Source organism: Staurois parvus, unplaced genomic scaffold (assembly GCF_062004578.1).
Source record: "Staurois parvus isolate SC_StPar_1 unplaced genomic scaffold, SC_StPar_1.0 ptg000179l, whole genome shotgun sequence".
Taxonomy (NCBI): domain Eukaryota; kingdom Metazoa; phylum Chordata; class Amphibia; order Anura; family Ranidae; genus Staurois; species Staurois parvus.
In genome coordinates this window covers 55,045-75,828 of record NW_028317975.1, presented here as the reverse complement: position 1 = coordinate 75,828, position 20,784 = coordinate 55,045, and the positions used below count along the sequence as shown (strand labels likewise).

Sequence of the window (20,784 nt, the reverse complement as noted above, 5' to 3'; positions counted from 1 at the left end):
ACAAACATTGGTGAAAGAATGGGTCGCTCTCAGGAGCTCAGTGACTCCAAGCGTGGTCCCGTGATAGGTGGTCACCTGGGCAATAAGTCCATCCGTGACATTTCCTGGCTACTAACTATTCCACGCTCAACTGTTAGTGGGATTATAACAAAGTGGAAGCAACTGGGAACAACAGCAACTCAGCCACCAAGTGGTAGGCCACGTCACATGACAGAGTGGGGTCAGCGCATGCTGAAGCGCACAGTGCGCAGAAGTCGCCAACTGTCTGCAGAGTCAATAGCTAAAGACCTCCAAACTTGGTGTGGCCTTCAGATGAGCCCAACAACAGTGCGTAGAGAGCTTCATGGAATGGGTTTCCATGGCCGAGCAGCTGCATCCAAGCCTTATATCACCAAGTGCAATGCAAAGCGGCGGATGCAGTGGTGTAAAGCACACCGCCACTGGACTCTAGAGTAGTAGAGATGTGTTCTCTGGAGTGATGAATCACATTTCTCTGTCTGTCAATCTGATGGATGTGTCTGGGTTTGGTACTTGCCTGACTGCATTGTGCCAAGTGTAAAATTTGGTGGAGGGGGATTATGGTGTGGGGTTGTTTTTCAGGGGTTGGGCTTGGCCCCCTAGTTCCAGTGAAGGGAACTCTTAAGGCGTCAGCATACCAAGACATTTTGGACAATTTCATGCTCCCAACTTTGTGGGAAGAGTTTGGGGATGGCCCCTTCCTGTTCCAACATGACTGCGCACCAGTGCACAGAGCAAGGTCCATAAAGACATGGAGGAGCCAGTTTGGGGTGGAGGAACTTGACTGTCCTGCACAGAGTCCTGACCTCAACCCCATAGACCACCTTTGGGATGAATTAGAGCGGAGACTGCGAGCCAGGCCTCCTCCCCCGACATCAGTGCCTGACCTGACAAATGTGCTTCTGGAAGAATGGTCCAACCTTCCCATAGACACCCTCCTAAACCTTGTGGACGGCCTTCCCAGAAGAGTTGAAGCTGTTATAGCTGCAAAGGGCGGGGCCAACTCAATATTGAACCCTACGGACTAAAACTGTGGGGCCATTAAAGTTTGTGTGCGTGGAAAGGCCGGCCAACCAATACCTTTGGGAATATAGTGTATGTCCCGGGCCATGTCCTGGGATCACAGACTCACCTTTATTTGAGTTACTGCACTCAGACATGCATTCATTGCTGGGATAAGGCAGTATTTAGAGTCGGGGTCTGGGCAGGAATGGCCCATAAAATTGGTGTGATGGGTGGTCCCTGCATATTTAGAGATGAGGTCTGGGTGGGCAAGATTGGAGCACACCAACTGGGGAAGTGGGTGGATAAATTCAGGCCGTGGGTGGGATTAAAAGCATCCCAGGATCCGGCACCATAATGTTGGTAAGAATAATGTCACAATCAGGGGCAGACTAACAACTCATAGGGCCCCCGGGCAATAGGGGATAGTTGGACCCCTGTGTCCTCGCTCACACTCAAACCACACCCAAAAAAACTATGAAAGGTACCAGGGGCATCTCATGGGGCCCCTTACTGACTCCGGGCCCTCAGGCAGTGCCCGAATGGTCAGTCCGCCCCTGGTCACAAGACCTTTTATCAAAAAAAATATTCCCATAAGACAATATGAGCATTTATTGTATTTTACGAATGTCATTTACCAGTAGAAGCCTCCCTTGTGTAGACATCCAAAGGCCCCAACACTGCTGCTAGATGCCGCCATCTTGGATTTAATGTCTGCAGACTCAGAGCTGTCAAGTGATACTCTACAGCAGGAGACTACAAATTGTCAGTATGAGGACCACGGCATATAGTTTACAAATATTCAAGGACTGAAAAAAAATCTCCATCAGGGTCCCTATCAGAGTCCCCCATGCATCGCAGTCCCTTTCAGAGTACTGCTTGCATCAAGTTCCCCATTAGAGTCCCCCTTTACTTTAGGTTCTCTATTAGAGTCCCTCCTTACATCAGGGTCCCCATCAGAGCCCCCCTTACATCAGGGTCCCACGAGAGCATCCCCTACATCAGGGTCCCCATTAGAGCCCCCCTTACTTTAGGTTCCCTTTAGAGTCCCTCCTTACATCAGGGTCCCCATCAGAGCCCCCCTTACATCAGGGTCCCACGAGAGCATCCCCTACATCAGGGTCCCCATTAGAGCCCCCCTTACTTTAGGTTCCCTATTAGAGTCCCTCCTTACATCAGGGTCCCCATCAGAGACCCCCTTACATCAGGGTCCCACGAGAGCATCCCCTACATCAGGGTCCTCATTAGAGTCCCCCTTACTTCATGTTCCCTATTAAAGTCCCTCCTTACATCAGGGTCCCCATCAGAGCCCCCCTTACTTCATGTTCCCTATTAAAGTCCCTCCTTACATCAGGGTCCCCATCAGAGCCCCCCTTACATCAGGGTCCCACGAGAGCATCCCCTGCATCAGGGTCCCCATTAAAGTCCCCCCTTACTTTAGGTTCCCTATTACAGTCCCTCCTTACATCAGGGTGGCACGAGAGCATCCCCTACATCATGGTCCCCATCAGAGTCCCTTCTTACATGAGTGCCCCCTTAAATCCCTTGTTTTATTCGTGTCCCATCAGAGTGCCCTTTTAACTCAGAATCCCCCTTACATCACAGTCCCCATCAAAGTTTCCCTTTACAAAAGGTCCCCATTAGAGTCCTCCCTTACATCAGGTTCCACGACAGAGTCTCCCTGAGCTGGGCCAGCACAGACAATAATTAGATAATTCCCAGAAAGGAGACATACAAGGACGGTAGGGAATTGACTCTTTCTGAAGTAACCACATTTTCCAGCAAGTTCAGAGGCCTTGTGACAATTATGCAGGGAAGGGAGGGGTGGAGGAGCTGGGCCAGCACGGACAGTAGGTAGACAATCCCAGACGTGGGAAGATCTGTGCTGGGGATTTGACTCCTCCTGATGTAGTCAGATTTTCCAGCAAGTTCAGAGACACATTAATTAAAAATTGAATTCAAAATTTAAAAAAAAAAAAATTTAACGAGAGGAAAGAAAACTCAAGAAAAATATTTGATGGGATTTGGTGTCAGGGTGTCCTTATCTATTTCCAGCCCCGGAATGTTCTGCACAGAATACTTTGCATTGTTCATTAGACAGCAGCCAGGGAGTGCTGGGAGCTCTGATCACGGATATTAACAAGTGTCATTAAAATTGAATTTACAGCCGGCGCTGACCCCGATTATTCCCAGCCAGCCCCGCCATAACCCGAAACAAGCGACCTTCATTACCGGGTGTCACCGCCTGCCCCGGGGTTAATGAGGATTTTCATGCAGACAGAAAAGCGGACCATTAACTGTGCTGGCGGCAGCCGCAATCATATCCCCGCGACGACTAACGACGGCCATTAATAGGACGCAAACGCACAGGGAGAGCCGGTCCTGACAATGATTGACAGGAGGATGTCGTGAGCGAGTTCTAGGGGGACCACTGTCATCTGTACTGCAGATCTAGTCATTGATAGAGATAAAAATCTCTATAATACATAAGGGGGGTATGACCTCCATGTATAATACATAAGGGGGGATATGATCACCATGTATAATACATAAGGGGGGGATATGATCACCATGTATAATACATAAGGGGGGATATGATCTCCATGTATAATACATAAGGGGGGATATGATCTCCATGTATAATACATAAGGGGGGATATGATCTCCATGTATAATACATAAGGGGGGATATGATCACCATGTATAATACATAAGGGGGGATATGATCTCCATGTATAATACATAAGGGGGGGATATGATCACCATGAATAATACATAAGGGGGATATGATCTCCATGTATAATACATAAGGGGGGATATGATCACCATGTATAATGCATAAGGGGGGATATGATCTCCATGTATAATACATAAGGGGGGGATATGATCACCATGAATAATACATAAGGGGGATATGATCTCCATGTATAATACATAAGGGGGGATATGATCTCCATGTATAATATATAAGGGGGGATATGACCTCCATGTATAATACATAAGGGGGGATATGATCACCATGTATAATACATAAGGGGGGATATGATCTCCATGTATAATACATAAGGGGGGATATGATCTCCATGTATAATACATAAGGGGGGATATGATCTCCATGTATAATACATAAGGGGGGATATGATCTCCATGTATAATACATAAGGGCGGGATATGATCTCCATGTATAATACATAAGGGGGGGTATGACCTCCATGTATAATACATAAGGGGGGATATGATCTCCATGTATAATACATAAGGGGGGATATGATCTCCATGTATAATACATAAGGGGGGATATGATCTCCATGTATAATAGATAAGGGGGGATATGATCCCCATGTATAATACATAAGGGGGGATATGATCTCCATGTATAATACATAAGGGGGGATATGATCACCATGTATAATACATAAGGGGGGATATGATCTCCATGTATAATACATAAGGGGGGATATGATCTCCATGTATAATACATAAGGGGGATATGATCTCCATGTATAATACATAAGAGGGGATATGATCTCCATGTATAATACATAAGGGGGGATATGATCTCCATGTATAATACATAAGGGGGGATATGATCTCCATGTATAATACATAAGGGGGGATATGATCTCCATGTATAATACATAAGGGGGGATATGATCTCCATGTATAATACTTAAGGGGGGGATATGATCTCCATGTATAATACATAAGGGGGATATGATCTCCATGTATAATACATAAGGGGGGATATGATCTCCATGTATAATACATAAGGGGGGATATGATCACCATGTATAATACATAAGGGGGGGATATGATCTCCATGTATAATACATAAGGGGGATATGATCTCCATGTATAATACATAAGGGGGGATATGATCTCCATGTATAATACATAAGGGGGATATGATCTCCATGTATAATTCATAAGGGGGGATATGATCTCCATGTATAATTCATAAGGGGGGATATGATCTCCATGTATAAAACATAAGGGGGGATATGATCTCCATGTATAATACATAAGGAGGATATGATCTCCATGTATAATATATAAGGGGGGATATGATCTCCATGTATAATACATAAGGGGGATATGATCTCCATGTATAATACATAAGGGGGGGTATGATCTCCATGTATAATACATAAGGGGGGATATGATCTCCATGTATAATACATAAGGGGGGATATGATCTCCATATATAATACATAAGGGGGGATATGATCTCCATGTATAATACATAAGGGGGAATATGATCTCCATGTATAATACATAAGGGGGGATATGATCTCCATGTATAATACATAAGGGGGGATATGATCTCCATGTATAATACATAAGGGGGATATGATCCCCATGTATAATACATAAGGGGGGATATGATCTCAATGTATAATACATAAGGGGGGATATGATCTCCATGTATAATACATAAGGGGGGGATATGATCTCCATATATAATACATAAGGGGGGATATGATCTCCATGTATAATACATAAGGGGGGATATGATCTCCATGTATAATACATAAGGGGGGATATGATCTCCATGTATAATACATAAGGGGGGGATATGATCTCCATATATAATACATAAGGGGGGATATGATCTCCATGTATAATACATAAGGGGGAATATGATCTCCATGTATAATACATAAGGGGGGATATGATCTCCATGTATAATACATAAGGGGGGATATGATCTCCATGTATAATACATAAGAGGGATATGATCCCCATGTATAATACATAAGGGGGGATATGATCTCAATGTATAATACATAAGGGGGGATATGATCTCCATGTATAATACATAAGGGGGATATGATCTCCATGTATAATACATAAGGGGGATGTGATCTCTATGTATAATACATAAGGGGGGGTATGATCACCATGTTTAATACATAAGGGGGGAGGGATGTGATCTCCATGTATAATACATAAGGGGGGATGTGATCTCCATGTATAATACATAAGGGGGGATATGATCTCCATGTAAAATACATAAGGGGGGATATGATCTCCATGTATAATACATAAGGGGGGATATGATCTCCATGTATAATACATAAGGGGGATATGATCTCCATGTATAATACATAAGGGGGGATATGATCTCCATGTATAATACATAAGGGGGGATATGATCTCCATGTATAATACATAAGGGGGATATGATCTCCATGTATAATACATAAGGGGGGATATGATCTCCATGTATAATACATAAGGTGGGATATGATCTCCATGTATAATACATAAGGGGGGGGATATGATCTCCATGTATAATACATAAGGGGGGATATGATCTCCATGTACAATACATAAGGGGGGATATAATCTTCATGTATAATACATAAGGGGGGGGGATATGATCTCCATGTATAATACATAAAGGGGATATGATCTCCATGTATAATACATAAGGGGGATTTGATCTCCATGTATAATACATAAGGGGGGATATGATCACCATGTATAATACATAAGGGGGGATATGATCTCCATGTATAATACATAAGGGGGGGATATGATCACCATGAATAATACATAAGGGGGATATGATCTCCATGTATAATACATAAGGGGGGATATGATCTCCATGTATAATATATAAGGGGGGATATGACCTCCATGTATAATACATAAGGGGGGATATGATCACCATGTATAATACATAAGGGGGGATATGATCTCCATGTATAATACATAAGGGGGGATATGATCTCCATGTATAATACATAAGGGGGGATATGATCTCCATGTATAATACATAAGGGGGGATATGATCTCCATGTATAATACATAAGGGCGGGATATGATCTCCATGTATAATACATAAGGGGGGGTATGACCTCCATGTATAATACATAAGGGGGGATATGATCTCCATGTATAATACATAAGAGGGGATATGATCTCCATGTATAATACATAAGGGGGGATATGATCTCCATGTATAATACATAAGGGGGGATATGATCTCCATGTATAATACATAAGGGGGGATATGATCTCCATGTATAATACATAAGGGGGGATATGATCTCCATGTATAATACTTAAGGGGGGGATATGATCTCCATGTATAATACATAAGGGGGATATGATCTCCATGTATAATACATAAGGGGGGATATGATCTCCATGTATAATACATAAGGGGGGATATGATCACCATGTATAATACATAAGGGGGGGATATGATCTCCATGTATAATACATAAGGGGGATATGATCTCCATGTATAATACATAAGGGGGGATATGATCTCCATGTATAATTCATAAGGGGGGATATGATCTCCATGTATAATTCATAAGGGGGGATATGATCTCCATGTATAATACATAAGGGGGGATATGATCTCCATGTATAATACATAAGGAGGATATGATCTCCATGTATAATATATAAGGGGGGATATGATCTCCATGTATAATACATAAGGGGGATATGATCTCCATGTATAATACATAAGGGGGGGTATGATCTCCATGTATAATACATAAGGGGGGATATGATCTCCATGTATAATACATAAGGGGGGATATGATCTCCATATATAATACATAAGGGGGGATATGATCTCCATGTATAATACATAAGGGGGAATATGATCTCCATGTATAATACATAAGGGGGGATATGATCTCCATGTATAATACATAAGGGGGGATATGATCTCCATGTATAATACATAAGGGGGATATGATCCCCATGTATAATACATAAGGGGGGATATGATCTCAATGTATAATACATAAGGGGGGATATGATCTCCATGTATAATACATAAGGGGGGATATGATCTCCATGTATAATACATAAGGGGGGGATATGATCTCCATATATAATACATAAGGGGGGATATGATCTCCATGTATAATACATAAGGGGGAATATGATCTCCATGTATAATACATAAGGGGGGATATGATCTCCATGTATAATACATAAGGGGGGATATGATCTCCATGTATAATACATAAGAGGGATATGATCCCCATGTATAATACATAAGGGGGGATATGATCTCAATGTATAATACATAAGGGGGGATATGATCTCCATGTATAATACATAAGGGGGATATGATCTCCATGTATAATACATAAGGGGGATGTGATCTCTATGTATAATACATAAGGGGGGGTATGATCACCATGTATAATACATAAGGGGGGAGGGATGTGATCTCCATGTATAATACATAAGGGGGGATGTGATCTCCATGTATAATACATAAGGGGGGATATGATCTCCATGTAAAATACATAAGGGGGGATATGATCTCCATGTATAATACATAAGGGGGGATATGATCTCCATGTATAATACATAAGGGGGATATGATCTCCATGTATAATACATAAGGGGGGATATGATCTCCATGTATAATACATAAGGGGGGATATGATCTCCATGTATAATACATAAGGTGGGATATGATCTCCATGTATAATACATAAGGGGGGGGATATGATCACCATGTACAATACATAAGGGGGGATATGATCTCCATGTACAATACATAAGGGGGGATATAATCTTCATGTATAATACATAAGGGGGGGGGATATGATCTCCATGTATAATACATAAAGGGGATATGATCTCCATGTATAATACATAAGGGGGATTTGATCTCCATGTATAATACATAAGGGGGGATATGATCACCATGTATAATACATAAGGGGGGATATGCTCTCCATGTATAATACATCAGTGGTTCATATAGTGAACTCGGTGTAGAGTTATTCCCCCTGAGGTCATCACAGAGGACAAGGGGGCGCTCTTTGCATCTGGAGGAAAAGAATTGTCATCTCCAAACACGGAAAGGTTTCTTCACAGTAAGAGCTGTGAAAATGTGGAACAGACTCCCTCAAGAGTTGGTTGTGACCAGCTCAGTGGATTGCTGTAGGAAAGTCCTGGATTCTTTCTTGGATACACAGAATATAACTGGATATAACATTTATAGGTAAAGTTGATCCAGGGAATATCTGATTGCTTCTCGGGGGATCAGGAAGGAATTTTTTCCCCTGCAGGAGCAAATTGGATCATTCTTTGCTGGATTTTTTGCCTTCCTTTGGATCAACTGGGGGTGGAGGATTATAAGTTTTATTTTTATGGTTGAACTGGATGGCCTTTTTACCTTTTTCAGCCAGACTAACTATGTAATATGTAACTATGATCATCAATGCCCTGATTATCAGTGCAGCCCCATCAATGCAGCATATCAGTGCCAATCATTGCCCATCAGTGCAGCATATCAGTGCCCATCGGTGCATCCTACCAGTGCCCATCAGTGCCGTCTACCAGTGTCCATCAGTGCCACCTATCAGTGCTTATCAGAGAAGCCTTTTTAGTTCCTCCTCATCAGTGCCCTTCAGTACTGCCTCATCAGTACAGCCTCATCAGTGCCCATCAGTGCTGCCTCATCAGTGCCCTTCCATGCAGCCTCATCAGTGCCCATCAGCTCAGCCTCATCAGTGCCCATCCATGCAGCCTCATCAGTGCCCATCAATTCAGCCTTATCAGTGCCCATCAGTACTGCCTCATCAGTACAGCCTCATCAGTGCCCATCAGTGCTGCCTCATCAGTGCCCATCAGTGCTGCCTCGACAGTGCCCTTCCATGCAGCCTCATCAGTGCCCATCCATGCAGCCTCATCAGTGCCCATCCATGCAGCCTCATCAGTGCCCATCCATGCAGCCTCATCAGTGCCCATCAGTGCTACCTCATCGGTGCCCTTCAATGCAGCCTCATCAGTTCCCATCAATTCAGCCTTATCAGTGCCCATCAATGCTGCCTCATTAGTGCCCATCAATGCAGCCTCATCAGTGCCCATCAATCCTGCCTCATCAGTGTCCATCAGCGCAGCCTCATCAGTGCCCATCAGTGCTGCCTTATTAGTGCCCATCAATGCAGCCTCATCAGTGCCCATCAGTGCTGCCTTATTAGTGCCCATCAATGCAGCCTCATCAGTGCCCATCAGCGCAGCCTCATCAGCACACATCAGTGAAGACGAAAAAATAATTATTTGCAAAATTTTAGAACGGAACGGTAGAAAAGGGATTTTATTTCCAAATTTTCAAACTTTTTTTGTTTGTTTTGCAAAAAATTCAAAAAAAGTTGTGATTAAATACTACCAAAAGAAAGCTCCATCTGTCCCCAAAAAAAGTATACAAATTTCATATGGGGTACAGTGTTGCATGACCGCGCATGGTAATTCAAATTGTGAGAGCGCTGAAAGCTGAAAGTTGTCCTGGGCAGGATGGGGGTGAAAGTTCCCGGTACTGAAGCAGGTAATAACATTCAATTACAATATGATTTATGTGTAGCAATTGTATACACTATATTATTTTTTTACTGCTATTTGTTTTTTCACAAAAGTGGAGTTACCCTTTAAAGTGCCACCTATGGACAATTTTAGGTACAATCGTTTGTAACCATTTCAAAGGCATGCACAAGTTCAAATCTATACATGCGTGATATCTATTTACTTGACAAAACATCATCTTTTACTAAAACAAAACAAAAACTGGGTATTATATTGTGTTTGCTTGCATTAAAATGCATTTGAGTGTAACTTTCCATAACATTTGCATTTGATAAACAGCTGCCCAAATATCATGTGACATAGAACATTGGCAACAGCCACCATTTTATTCTCCAGGGCCTCTGCTTTCAGAAAATCTTTAACTCTTGAAGGTTCTCATTAACTTTCTAGCAAAGATAATGCAGATTTTAACATGTATGTCCAGGGTCGGAATGACAACTCATGGGACCCCCGGGCAATAGGGGATCATGGGGCCCCTGTGTCCTTGCCCAAATTCAAAAAAGCCTATGAAAAAGGTACCAGGGGCATCTCATGGGGCCCCCTACTGACCCCAGGTCCTCGGGCAATGCCCGAGTTTCCAAATGGTCAGTCCGCCCCTCTGTATGTTTCAAAATTGCCACGGTAATCAAGCGGTTAAACTAGTAACATTAGCATCACTTTTCCCTTTAGCAGCACATTATGGTGAGTTATTGGGCGTTCCTTTATTCTTATTTTGCCCCACATTTTTTATCCTTCTAGCTCCAAAAGTCCTGGTAATGCCATTGTGAACTTCCAGCCAGGGAGCAGAGGGTGGCTCCAGGAGGTAATCCCTGTAATGCAACAGCCAACACTTAAATAGGATACAATTTCAGGAAAGATTTTAAAGATTTTCTTGCAAGAGAAAAGCAAAAAGATTTACAGACATTTAATGGGGGTTTTTTTCTGCCTTCACATTATCACATAGTAGGAACTAGGGGCGGACTGATAACTCATGGGGACCTCGGGCAATAGGGGATCATGGGGCCCCTGTGTCCTTGCCAAAACTCAAAAAAGCCTATGAAAAGGGTACCAGGGGCATCTCATGGGGCCCTCTACTGACCTCGGGCCCTCGGGCAGTGCCCGAGTTTCCAAATGGTCAGTCCGCCCCTGGTAGGAACAAGTGTTCCAACATTGGGGGCACAGTGTTGGTCAGCACTTCAGAGGAATAGGACTTGGGGGTACTTATGTCAGATGGTTGCAAAATGAGCAAACAGTGTGACCAGACAGTGGGGGAAGTGAATAGGATTCTAGGATGTATCACTAGAGGGGTCACCGACAGGAGGAAGGAGGTCCCCATTCCTCTATATAGATCTTTATATCACTAGAGGGGTCACCGGCAGGAGGAGGGAGGTCCTGATTCCTCTATATAGATCTTTATATCACTAGAGGGGTCACCGGCAAGAGGAAGGAGGTCCTGATCCCTCTATATAGATCTTTATATCACTAGAGGGGTCACCGGCAGGAGGAGGGAGGTCCTGATTCCTCTATATAGATCTTTGGTGGCAGGAAAATGGCAATATAAATCCACGGCATGGATGGAAATATATATTTAGCATGAAGATTACCACCCAGTCCTGATCGGACAAAAGCGTTGTTAGCCACTTTGTTTGGCTAATTAAGAAGGTGAGCGCACACCTATCTATAGAGCATGGGGAGTGTGGCACATCACTGAATTTGTCACTGAAAAGAATAAAAGCACAAAGAGGACTATTTATGAATTTATTTTTTGAGTATTTAAGTAGCAATAATTTGAAAAGCACTATACACTGCACTGATTTGAAGCACGAAGGTTTTTCACACCATTATTTATATGATCACTTGTATATGATTTTATGGTTATAATATGGAGCGCGGCACCTGTATATGTATTTAAAAATATATATATACAAATATTTTTCTTATATTTTATGTTTCACACAGATAATGAGTATTGTGTAAAGTGTTGATGCACCATAATTTGATAAAAAAGTTTGTTAAATAATTTATTGCACAAGGGGAGTATCACATTTTGGCTCACGAGTATTATTAATTTTATTTTCCTGATTCCTCTATATAGATCTTTATATCACTAGAGGGGTCACCGGCAAGAGGAAGGAGGTCCTGATTCCTTTATATAGATCTTTATATCACTAGAGGGGTCACCAGCAGGAGGAAGGAGGTCCTGATTCCTCTATATAGATCTTTATATCACTAGAGGGGTCACCAGCAGGAGGAGGGAGGTCCTGATTCCTCTATATAGATCTTTATATCACTAGAGGGGTCACCAGCAGGAGGAAGGAGGTCCCGATTCCTCTATATAGATCTTTATATCACTAGAGGGGTCACCAGCAGGAGGAAGGAGGTCCTGATTCCTCTATATAGATCTTTATATCACTAGAGGGGTCACCGGCAGAAGGAAGGAGGTCCCGATTCCTCTATATAGATCTTTATATCACTAGAGGGGTCACCGGCAGGAGGAAGGAGGTCCCGATTCCTCTATATAGATCTTTATATCACTAGAGGGGTCACCAGCAGGAGGAAGGAGGGAGAGAGAGAGAGCATGCTGCATGTCATGTTCTGACAGGAGGGAGAGCCCAGTAAACACAACACAGCGCATCTCCTCCCGTCTCTTTCCTCTCAGCCACTTCTCCTCTCCCTGCTCCAGGATTTCCCCTGGTCCCAGCTCTAAGTGCGGGCGGGGGAAGGTGCTCAGTGGCCACTCAGGAACAACAGGGCACCCCCTTGATCCAGCCAGGTGTGTCTCTCCCTCCAGCAGCAGAAATCCACTGCTCACCAGGTCCCTTCTTCCATGGGGGGGGGGGAGGCCGTGCTGCCCCCCTAAAAATTGCTGCCCTAGGCAAATGCCTTGTTTGCCTCATGGTAAATACATCGCTGGGTCCAGACCTGCAATCTTGCTGGATACTTTATTACTATTATGGATAAATGATCACAGGGGTCTCATTTATATTATATTCTTCTTTATAGAAGTCTATCCACCAGAATAAATGAACAGCCCAGGAGGAGGACAGGGGAAATTGGTCCTAGAAGAGGGAGAGTCCTGTTATCTCCAAGTGGTGGACAGTTAGGCGCTATGCCTCTCCATTGGCGCATGTCTCCTACCTCCCCTCTGTTTTGGAGCTGCAGTGTCAGCCGGACTTTCCATCATTCGCCATTTGTAATAAATTTCAATGCAAATAACTGTTTTTTTACGTTTTCCAAGTGGTCACATGACCTCAAAGCTCCATTTATCTAGGGGGAACCGACAACGCTGCTGAATCCTTATCTCAGGGATATCAGCTCATTATCATCCCAGTGGCACCCATGGCTTTATCGGCCACAAAAGAATTCACGCCCAACAGCCACACACACACAGACACACTCACCGGAGCATTGTAGTCAAGCGACCACTTGGAAAAAGTAATAAAACGGGCATTTATTAGAAACAGTATGCAGGAAATATAAGAGCAGTGGGGAGGCAACATTTAAAAGATGGGGGGCGGTATTGCCTTTCCTTCTACTGTAGGATGGTGGAAATGTCGTGAACGTGATCCATTGAAAGTTCCATTTATATCAAATCTGAGACATTTCTCTGCAAAGTCATCCTTCAATAAAACCAGAACACGGTGGAGGATCAGACGGAGAATTTTGCTATAATGTGGATGAAAGACTTCACGCACAGCGCACATCGCATGTCTGGATTCCTTTATTGGCGCATTCAGGGGAGGTGAGCTTCAAAGACCGTACAGCGAAGAGAACGGACCAGAAGAAACGTCCATCAGAGGTACAGAGAAACAGAGGAACAGAGAGAGGCGACAGAGACGTTGAATAGTACAAAAGTAATAAGGAAATGTTACAGATTATTTGTTGATCTGCTGCATAGAGGTGGATATGAGCTCATTTGTACCCCATGTTGTCTCCAGTATCACAGACAGGGGCCCCTATCCACAGGGAGAGAGACAGTCCAAGAGAATCAGGATTATACCCGGGGCTGTGGGGAGATGGGGAGTTACAGAGGCACTCAGGGTGTACTGAAGACATAGGGTGCTCTGGGGTCATTGGATGACAAAGCATGCATTGGAGTCACTGGAAGTCACAGGGTTCTAGGGGTTCATGGGTGATACAGGGTGCTCTGGTGTCACCGGATGTCCTAGGGTGCTCTGGAGTCATGGTTGATGCAGGGTGCTCAAAAGTCACTGGAAGTCATAAGATGCTCTGGGGTCATGGATGATGCAGGGTGCTCTGGAGTCACTGGAAGTCATAGGGTGCTCTAGAGTCATGGGTGATACAGGGTGCACTAGGGTTACTGGAAGTCACAGGGTGCTTTGTGGTCATGGATGATGCAGGGTGCTCTGGGGTCACTGGAAGTCATAAGATGCTCTGGGGTCATGGATGATGCAGGGTGCTCTGGGGTCACTGGAAGTCATAGGATGCTCTGGAGTCACAGGTGATGCGGGGTATTCTTGAGTCATGGATGATGCAGAGTGCTGTGGGGTCACTGGAAGTCATAGGGTGTTCTGGAGTCATGGGTGATACAGGGTGCTCTGGGATTACTGGAAGTCACAGGGTGCTTTGTGGTCATGGGTGATGCAGTGTGCTCTGGGGTCACTGGGAGTCACAGGGGCCCCTATCCACAGGGAGAGAGACAGTCCAGGAGAATCAGGATTATACCCAGGGCTGTGGGGAGATGGGGAGTTACAGAGGCACTCAGGGTGCACTGAAGACATAGGGTGCTCTGGGGTCATTGGATGACAAAGCATGCATTGGAGTCACTGGAAGTCACAGGGAGCTTTGGGTTCATGGGTAATACAGGGTGCTCTGGAGTCACTGGAAGTCCTAGGGTGCTCTGGAGTCACTGGAAGTCCTAGCATACTCTGGAGTCACAGGTGATGCAGGGTGTTCTTGAGTCATAGATGATGCAGGGTACTCTGGGGTCACTGGAAGTCATGGGGTGCTCTGGGGTCAGAGGTGATGCAGGATGCTCTTGAGTCATGGGTGATGCAGGGTGCTGTGGGGTCACTGGAAGTCATAGGGTGCTCTTGGGTCATGGGTGATGCAGGGGGCTCTGGGGTCACTGAGTCTGGAAGTCATTGTGTGCTCTTGGGCCATGAGTGATGCAGGGTGCTGTGGGGTCACTGGAAGTCATAGGGTGTTCTGGAGTCACTGGAGGTGCAGGGCACTCTTGAGTCATGGGTGATGTAGGGTGCTCTGGGGTCACTGGAAGTTATACAATGCTGTTTTGAGGGAGCACAATATGATGACACTTAAACAAAAATGAGCTGCATGGTGGAGGTGCCAGAAAGAAGCTTTTACTGCATCAATGACACAAGAAGGCCCGGTTAGGCATGTCAAGGTGTTGTCAGGCATATTGTAACCGGGCTTTTTGTGGCATTGGTGCAGTAAAAGCTTCTTTCTGGCACCTCCACCAAACAGCTCATTTTTTGTTCAAGTATTACCGTATTGTACTCCTTCAAAACAACCACACCATCTTCTTCCAGAGCAGCCTGTATTTCTTTTGAGGTTGCCTGTGGGGTTTTTCTTTGGGTCCCGGACAATTCTTCTGGCAGTTGTGGCTGCAATCTTTCTTGGTCTACCTGACCCTGGCTTGGTATCAAGAGATCCCCGAACTTTTCACTTCTTAATAAGTGATTTAACAGTACTGACTGGCATATTCAAGGCTTTGGACATCCTTTTACTGTATATCCTTTTCCATCTTTATAAAGTTCCATTACCTTGTTACACAGGACTTGTGACAGTTCTTTTCTGATCCCCATGGCTCAGTATCTAGCCTAGTCAGTGCTTCTACGTAAGAGCTAACAAACTCATTGACTATTTATACACTGACACTAATTGCAATTTAAAAAGCCACAGATGTGGGACATTAAAATCTAATTGGCATTTTAACCTGTGTGTGTCACCTTGTGTGTCTGTACCAAGGCCAAACATTCTGGGGGGTGGAGACTTCTGATCCAGGGGGCGGAGACGTCTGATTCAGGCCATTTGGGTGATTTCTGTTATCATTATGATTTAAAAAGGAGCCAAACAACTATTGGATAATAAATGGCTTCATATGATCATCATCCTTCAATAAAAGAGCATTTTTTGGCATGATCAGTCATATTTTCAATATCAATGCCAATATTTCATAATTTCTGCCAGGGGAGGCAAACATTTGAGCACAACTGTTCAGGGGTCATTGCGATACATGGGTCGCTGGGATACAGGGGTCATTGGGATATAGGGGTCATTGGGATACAGGGGTCACTAGGATACAGGGGTCGATGGGATACAGGGGTCATTGGAATACAGGGGTCACTGGGATATAGAGGTCATTGGGATACAGGGGTCGCTCGGAAAAAAGGGGTCATTGGGATACTGGGATCACTGGGATACAGGGGTCACTATGCTATAGGGGTCATTGGGATGCAGGGATCATTGGGATATAGGGGTCACTGGGATACAGGGGTCACTGGGATACAGGGGTCACTGGGATACAGGGGTCGCTGGGATATAGGGGTCACTGGGATACAGGGGTCACTGGGATACAGGGGTCATTGGGATGCAGGGGTCACTGGGATGCAGGGGTCACTGGGATGCAGGGGTCGCTGGGATACAAGGATCATTGGGACGCAGGGGTCATTGGGATACAGGGGTCGTTGGAATACAGGGGTCGCTGGGATACAGGGGTGATTGGGATACAGGGGTCGCTGGGATACAGGGGTCGCTGGGATACAGGGGTCGCATGGATATAGAGTTCACTGGGATACAGGGGTCGTTGGGATACAGGGGTTGTTGGGATACAGGGGTCATTGGGTTACAGGGGTCACTGGGATACAGGGTTCGCTGGGATACAGGGGTCATTGGGATACAGGGGTCACTGGGATACAGGGGTCACTGGGATAAAGGGGTTGCTGGGATACAGGGGTCACTGGGATACAGGGGTCACTGGGATACAAGGGTCATTGGGATACCGGGGTCACTGGGATACAGGGGTCACTATGCTATAGGGGTCATTGGGATGCAGGGGTCATTGAGATGCAGTGATCATTGGGATATAGGGTTCGTTGGGATACTGGGGTCGCTGGGATACAGGGGTCATTGGGATACAGGGGTGGCTGGGATATAGGGGTCATTGGGATACAGGGGTCACTGGGATACAGGGGTCTCTGGGATATAGGGGTCACTGGAATATAGGGGTCACTGGGATATAGGGGTCATTGGGGTACAGGGGTTGCTGGGATACAGGGGTTGCTGGGATACAAGGATCATTGGGATGCAGGGGTCATTGGGATACATGGGTCGTTGGGATATAGGGGTCGCTGGGATACAGGGGTGATTGTAATACAGGGGTCGCTGGGATACAGGGGTCATTGAGATACAGGGGTCGCTGGGATACAGGGGTCATTGAGATACAGGGGTCGCTGGGATACAGGGGTCATTGAGATACAGGGGTCACTGGGATACAGGGGTCACTGAGATACAGGGGTCACTGAGATACAGGGGTCAATGAGATACAGGGGTCAATGAGATACAGGGGTCGCCGGGATATAGAGTTCACTGAGATACAGGGGTCTTTTGGATACAGGGGTCACTGGGATACAGGGGTCGTTGGGATAAAGGGGTTGCTCGGATACAGGGTCGTTGGGATACAGGGGTCATTGGGTTACAGGGGTCGCTGGAATACAGGGGTTGCTGGGATACAGGGGTCGCTGGGATACAGGGGTCGCTGGGATACTGTCCTGAGCTGCTGTCTTCTAGCACTGTGAAGGTTAACAGTAGCAGCTGCTACAAAGAGAAGTTGCACCCCCCGCCCGCCCCCTCTTCCCCTTACCCCGGGTATCAGAGGACCCTTTCCCAGCTCTGGCCATTGTGCCCCAGGCTCACCTCTGAAGGATTGTTCACTTGTCGCTGTTTAGCCATGATCTGCCCACCAGGTGGCACCGCAGGCCCGGCGCTCCCGGCCATTCTCATGACACATTTTCTTCTCAGCGATGCTTCCAAGAAAAGCTCCATTATTTCACCGAAATTCATCTTCATTTTGTGCTTCGCTCCCGTCATCTGACGCACAACACCATTCATTTCCATTGCTGCAACAGCGCTGCGAATGTGCTGCGCACGGAGGAACGCACAACGCCGACTCATCCATCCAGTCACCCCCTTTTATTATTTATTCCTTTCTATTGGTTTGTTTTTTCTCTTCTTGTCTCAGTGTAACCCGTCTGAGCTTCTCACAGTGTGCATTAGAAGATGCAGTAAGTCAGACAGAGCTCCGCCTCGTTTCCTGGCTGGAGCACGTCCAGCGTCATCTAACTCTTTCCTCCCCAGCCTGACTGTCTCTGGCTCCACCCCTTCGCTCCTAACAGCTTTTTTCTACATATACTGTAAAAACGCTAATACAATGCTCCTAAAGAACCGCTATTAGAAGGTTTTTTCATCCAGCATTTTTTGAGCTTAAAAAAAAAATCGCTCGCGTGCACGGAGCCTTAATATATCGCAGCTTATCAATTCTGAGATGTGATGGTTACATTAGTTTTCTTTTTTAGCCTTTCTTTCTTTAGCCAGCTCCACACCGTCCTATAGCAAAAATACTGCTACAGGGCGGCACGGGTGAGCAAAATCACGTATATATACAGGCGTACCTCGGTTTACGAACGCCTCGGTTAATGTAATTGGTTTACGAATGAAAATCCATTGAAAATAATGCCTCGGTTTATGAATTTTTTTTTTTGCAATATGAAGCATTTATAGCGCCGGACCCGTGTCTTTAACCTCCCTAGTGGTCTGATTATGTTCATATTTCCGTGCTCAAAGCGGTACAGTTTTTTGCATGGAAATATGTCTTTTTTTATTGTAGGCTGTAATTTTTAGGAATAACTCACTGAAATCTGTCCGAACAAGAGTCTAGTAAACATCCCGGGGATGATAAAACTTGAAACAAGAAATCATAAATTATAATTTAATAAATAATCATAAAAAATAATAATATAATAAATTTAATTCAATAATATAATCAAACCAAAAACACTGAAATGTGAAATAGAGCGCCAAGTTCGCACATCGCTGAGCAAAGTCGCAGAATCGTTTTCAGTGTCTGATGAGGAATTTCCCCCACGAATCATTATCACTCAATTCTGCAAGTGGTTCTGATTTACTATCGCTGTTCTCTAGCCGGTCTAAAACCGCGTCTGACCTAAAGGGACGCTTTTTGGACGCCATGGACGTTTCTCAGTTTCCAGGCAGAAAGAACAGTAAAAATGCAGGCAGGGCGCCGGACAAAGCACTCGGGACAAAATGTATGTGAAATGGTTTGATACAGGAATGTTATACTATGTGATTTTAGTGTATTTAGTGAATGTCACTTTTTGTCATTTTCAAATTTCCCGCCAGTTCCATCCCCCGTACGTCCCGACGTCGCAGGGAACGGAATCCGGAAGACTGATGCCGGCATTGACCGGAGGACATTACAGGGGACACTGCAGGAGGGACTTCGCGGGAGCGCAGGACAAGGTAAGTGCAGAAGGGATCCCGGAGCAACGCTGCAGTGTATTCCTGAGTGTAGCTCGGGGGGGGTTACCGCTTGTGGTGCTGAAACTTTACCCCGAGCTACACTCGGGAATACCGCCAGGGGGGTTACAGTGCACTTTATAAAGAGTTTTGAACAGATAAGACTTTTTTTTTACTTTTTTCTGATTTTTTGACCTCCAGAACGGATGAATTGGTTTTCAATGCATTTACGAATTCATTTTTAATCATGTCCCTGTACAGTATTTATGCCTTTAAAGTGCACTTTATAAAGAGTTTTGAACAGCTGAAATACTTTTTTTTTACCTTTTTCTGACCCCCGGAACGGATTAATTGGTTTTCAATGCATTCCTAGGGGAAACCGCGTTTCGGTTTACGAATTTGTCGCAATACGAAAAGTCCCACGGAACGCATTAAATTTGTAAACCGAGGCTCGTCTGTATGTGATTTTGCATTTTCAGGTAGGGGCCGCCATTCGCAGCCTCAGCTGTCAATCATCAGGTCCCGGCCCGGTGATTACTCGCCGGCACCCAGTGATCGCCGAGTATTTCCAACAGGGGATAGACCTGTGTATAAACAACACAGATCTCTCCACTGTCAGCTCCTGCACACTGCTTTGTATGGCTCAGCATAGAGTGCCCACCGCAGTCCCGCTATAAGTCGCTGATCGCCGCCATAACTAGTAACTAAAAAAAAAAAACAGTATCTTTCCCGCCATTTGTAAATGCTATAACTTTCACGAAAACCAATTAATTTACACGTATTGGGATTTTTTTTTTGCAAAGACATGGAGCAGAATACATTTTGGCCGAAATTTATGACAAAATTTGATTTTTTTTCTTTTTAATTTTAGTGGATATGTTTAATGGCAAAAAGTCAAAAATATAGTTTTTT

General features: G+C 44.8%; 1 long non-coding RNA gene across 1 annotated transcript in view; it reads right to left on the bottom strand.

Annotated features, from left to right (window-relative positions):
* The window catches only part of LOC149462244 (uncharacterized), a 33,584-nt gene extending 14,991 nt beyond the window's left edge, over positions 1 to 18,593 (bottom strand). The window contains exon 1 of the long non-coding RNA XR_016312686.1: positions 18,253 to 18,593. This is a non-coding gene — a long non-coding RNA (uncharacterized LOC149462244). The remainder of the gene's footprint in view (positions 1 to 18,252) is intronic.
* Between the last annotated feature and the right edge of the window lie 2,191 nt (positions 18,594 to 20,784).